This window comes from Olea europaea, chromosome 21 (genome assembly GCF_002742605.1).
Source record: "Olea europaea var. sylvestris chromosome 21, O_europaea_v1, whole genome shotgun sequence".
Taxonomy (NCBI): Eukaryota; Viridiplantae; Streptophyta; class Magnoliopsida; order Lamiales; family Oleaceae; genus Olea; species Olea europaea.
Window position 1 is genome coordinate 632,587 of NC_036257.1, and position 5,216 is coordinate 637,802.

Consider the following 5,216-nt stretch of genomic DNA (forward strand, 5'->3'; position numbering starts at 1 on the left):
AAGGATCACTGTATTTATGTAAAGGTCTGATGGTAGGTTATCATTCTAATTTTTATATTGATGACATTATACTGGCTCAGCATGGTAGGAGTGTATTGAGACGATTTTCAAATGTTGTCCTTAATATTTGAGACGAAGGACATGGGTTTAGCAAATTGTATATTTTATTTTAAAAAGATTATTTTAGTCATCTTCCTTTGTCGTAGGAGTTGAATGCTATAAAGATTCTGGAATATTTATAACATTAGAATTGCTATCTTGTTGATAATCCTCTATTAGAAGGCAATCGTATAAGTCTTCATATATGTCCAAAGACTCCATAAATACACAAATAAATATCCATAAAACCATATTTAGTACGATCAGGAGTTAGAAATATGCTATGATATGTACTTTGTCTAATATTTATCATACCATGGATCTAATCCGTAGTTGTCAATGTTATCCTTAGAAAGGATATTGTAATACCTGAGTAGTGTTGCTATCAATTATTCTATTTGTTGTAGAGGGAATAAATACACAAATGTCAACTAAGGATGAGAGTTAGTCAAGCACAAACAGTCACTAGACATGCACTCGTGCTATAAAGAGTTAGTCAAGCACAAATGGTGTAGATGTATTGAGCATTTAATGATTCTAGGTAGGTATTTGAGGTCCATATAGTCATGCAACTATATTATGTGTTGAGGATCTCGAGTATCATGATGGAACTAAACACTCAATAGTATATTTATGAGAGACATTTGAAAGAAAGTGACTTTGAGATATATTTACGTAAATGATGATATGTAATCATCATAGTCAGAAAATGTTTAGAGATATATTTGTTTGTAATATCGAATCTTTAGAATTTCATAGAATATAATACTTAGAGCCTTATGTGCCATAAATGAACAAATTTGAGTTCAAGTGTAATATCATTGGGACTACAAGATAATAATTTGCATGGACATAAAAAGTATGTCAAATAGGTTAAGATTTCTTCCACTTACATGAACAATCACCTCAGATACTTTGGGAAGTATTAAGATGAGATAAAGTAATCAAGTTATGTATATAATTAGGTCGCCTTGATAAGATATTAAGATGAGATTATAACAAGTAATCGAAATAGATTTTTATCAATAAACCTTTTTAATAGCCATATGTAGTTCTCAATTTGAGATTGCCTCAAGAAATGAACATATGCAGAACTCAAGTTAAGTGTTGGGGAATACCTAAACTAGGATTTGTATGGTGTTGTTTGTTTATAAAGGATATGGCATATGCCCTAAGAAAGTGAGAGAATATCGTAACATGTTTTAGAGGTGAGGTATTTGTCCATTTGATTTTCTCATGCAAGCTTTCTTGTGGTTTTCTTTGAATTGGTCCATCTTCAAGGACTCTTTTGAAAGTTAATTACTTTTGGGCTGTCATACGCGCATTGATCATTGATAGGCCCAATTATTGGAACTTTATTTGTTGATGATTGGGTCTTCAACTGGCCCATTCCACTATTGGGCTTTTTACATGTGCAGATCTGTATCTTCCAGCTGGCTTTAAAGCCTCTAAATTGGGCCTTGAATACATACCTCGCTGTTCTAGGCATTTTAAGCCCATTTTTGGCACGCGTTTTGGCTACGAAACTCCACCCTTCGTGTTATCGTATGCTTAGCCTAAAGTTGTTCTTTTGGGGGTGGTATTTGGCCTTTGATTTCAGCTCGATAACATTGAAATCTAGCAATAGTAATATGACGCACCACTTCAATTCACTAAAACAAGAATAATATAAAATCGAGTAATGTCAAAGAATAATGATAAATATTTTTGTTAGAGATTATCATTAATTTTTGTGATAGGTGATATTTTATAAAATGATAATTTCAATTACATGTTATAATATTAGATCCACTTTATTAGTCTAATCTTATAATGCCACATCATATAATGATCGACTTTAATGGAGATAAATAATATTATCCACAGAATAACAAAATATCTGTGTAGTTCAGCTATAAAACCAGTTCGGGTTGTTTGGTCATAATGTCACCCTAACCATTGAAGTCCGGTTTATTAGGTTTTTTGTTTCGACCGATCAATCCGGTCCTTGTTTGATAACTACAACATTACTCAATGTCAAATAATCTTCTTTAGAACAAATACGTTCATTATTACTTGGAATGTGTACAAGGAATTTCGTAGAAAAAGAGCAAGAAACTTTATAGACCAGTGGCTGTTGCAATGCCAAGTAAGCTAGTGGATGTTTAGGTGCATTGTGACACTACTAGGGGTACATTTAATCTGGATTTTTAAAGACCTATAATTTCAAAAAAAAAGTTTTAAGTGGCGCTATTAGGGGGTGCATTTTAATTTTTATCAAAAAAATTGAAGACTAATAAAATTTTGAGGTATTTAATGTAAATTTTTATTGATTTCTTAAAAGTCCTTTTAAGTCTTACGGTACTAAATCAAGACTTTGTTTTTAAAATAATTTTAATAGTTACATAGTATTCAAAATGACAATATCATTAATGTCAGGACCTACAGTATTAAATGAAGACTTCTCTTTCCCCATAATTTTAATAGTTGCAGAATTTTCAAATTGTCAATAATTTTAATGACTTTATGTGAAATTGTCTACGTACTAAGTTTTAAACATAAAGCAAAAATACATCTCAAAAATTGTCACTCATTCACCCCAAATTTTTTTGAAGAATTACACTCAAATGTTTTCTAATGTCATTTTATTTTTTTCTTCAATATTTATCTTTTCTCTTTTATCCTAAGAACCCTAGAGCCAAGATATAAAAAATTAAATATATTTTTTTTCTTTCTCTTCAACTCTTTATTATTATCCTCTTTTTTTTTCTCTTTTATATTATTTTCCTTTTTACTATGAGAAAACATCATTTGATAATTAAAAGTTCTTAAGGATTTTCTTCTTCTTCATCGTTTCCTCTAATATTTTTATGGAAAAAAGAAAGATTTTAATTAAATATCATAAGATTTTAATTATATATAGCAATTTGTAATTAAATTTGTTATATTGGTTTCTTGTTTAATTTAACTTAGAAGATTAGGGATTTCTTTTCGTTTTTCAATCAAAGAGTAATAAAATATATATAATTTTTGTTTGGTTGTTTATTTTTTTAATTGAGGGGACTTATACTTTGTTTTATAGTTTTAAAAATATTTCATGGACTTGAAAAATATAATATTTTACTATGTGTTCTGAATCATTTGATCATGCAAAACAATTAAATAAAATAAGGATGTGAAATAAGATATAGGAATATCACTTCATATGTAAGATTTGATTTTCTAAAATGAGATTTGGTAAAAGTAGAATGAATTCTTTAAAAGTCTTTAAGTGAAAGTCTATCAAAATCTACGAAAGATTTTTGCTTAATTATGTAAAAGTTTATAGAAGCGATCAAAAAAAAAAAAATCAATAAATTCTACAAAAGTTTTTCGCTTAAAAGGTTTTTAGAAGTTTAAGTGGAATACACCAAGTGTCACAGTGAACAATTTTCACATTCGCAATCAATACTTTGTCAGAAGTCATGAAATATTTAAGTATTTGTAAAACCTACATGCATCCTATATCTTGATTTAATTTGTAAATATTTTAAGTAGCTAGCCAAACTACTCTGGAGATGGCACCCTCCTAGATATTCATATGGGTGGACTTATCGAGAATACTAAAGCTTCTAAGTTATCATTTAAAAAAAAAAAACTTATTTAAGAGGTAGATAGCTCAACTTTTCTTTTCTTGATACGTTTGTAGTTACTTATATGATATGCTTTACACATTGAATAAAAAAAAAAAATTGACATTTCAAGTGTTAGATCGAGCTTTCTTAATTGACGTTTATGTTTTGGTGATTCATAAATGATTTTGGTGATGTTTATCTTTATGCTTTGTGCATTATTTTGGCATATCCATGCATTTCTTGGAACTTTTATAAAGAGGGTCGAAAAAAAGTCTAGATTTTGGCATGGATTGAAATTTTTTTGGGGCCAAATACTGTCATAGAACCTTAGACAATGGAATTTGGGACAAAACTCCATTCAGTTCATAAAAAATGAATCACTCTAGGGCAAGTTATGGCCAGGTCAGTTTTGTGGATAACGCATGGGCTATGTTTTTCCAGACCTCAGCTGCATGGAATGCGGTATCTCATTTTTGGGTTCGTGGAAGTTTTTGTGGTTTACACTTACGTTAATTATATTACCACAACAAATTTTAATTACTAGACCACATTATAATCACACCTTAATTAAAATATATTTTTAATAACTACGCCACAATAAATTTACAATTATACGAACCATACAATACTTTTTCGTATTATTCTAATGATTTCATTTTGTGGTTTTCAAGCATTGATGCCAGTGGGCCATCGGCATTCTGATCATGGAAATGAGCCATCACGGTAAAGAATTTCTCTCGATCAGATCTTTGAACCTTGGTCCGTTCTCTTCCTCCGAGGTGGTGCCTCGTCGTCCCTCTCAATCTCTGCAACCCCGATGACCTGCTTGATTACAACACAATTATGATATTAACTTTTGAATCAAATAAATATTAAGTATGTCGGAATTTCTGGAACATACTCAACAATGAATAAAAAAAACTTTGATGGTATATATTTTGTCTAGAAACCAATGGTTACATATATACAAATCTAATCTTGGAGGATAAATGGAGCAGGAAACTGGGTGGTGTGGATATATCTTATTTTTGATAAAAATTAATTATTAATACCTGATTTTTTAAATTGAAACTTTAAAAGTAGAATTTAAGGTAATTTTCTCCTTATCAAATTTTTTGGTGCTACAAATTCCTTAACGGGTTGGTTGTGATGGATTTAGGAGTGTCATAGTCTGTGTTAGATTTAGTACCAAACTACATGTGGCATATTTAATTAAGGTTGGCGTGATGAAAATATGGTAACCTGAAATTCTCCACTTGCCCAATTCATGTCCGCACTTATGTTGGCCCAATAACAATAAAGAATAACTAGATATAAATTAATGTTTTATTAAAGAAAACGACGTGTGAATATCGAGCCAATAATGTTGTGCCTTTCCTAGAGGGATATTATTAAAAAGGTTGAACCCCAACCTTGAGAACCTCCACCGTCCCGTTCCTGAAGTATCGTGAGGGAAGTAAATCGCGAAATATGCCCTAACAAATCAGGAAACAAGAGATTGCCTATACACTAGTTCCCACAAAA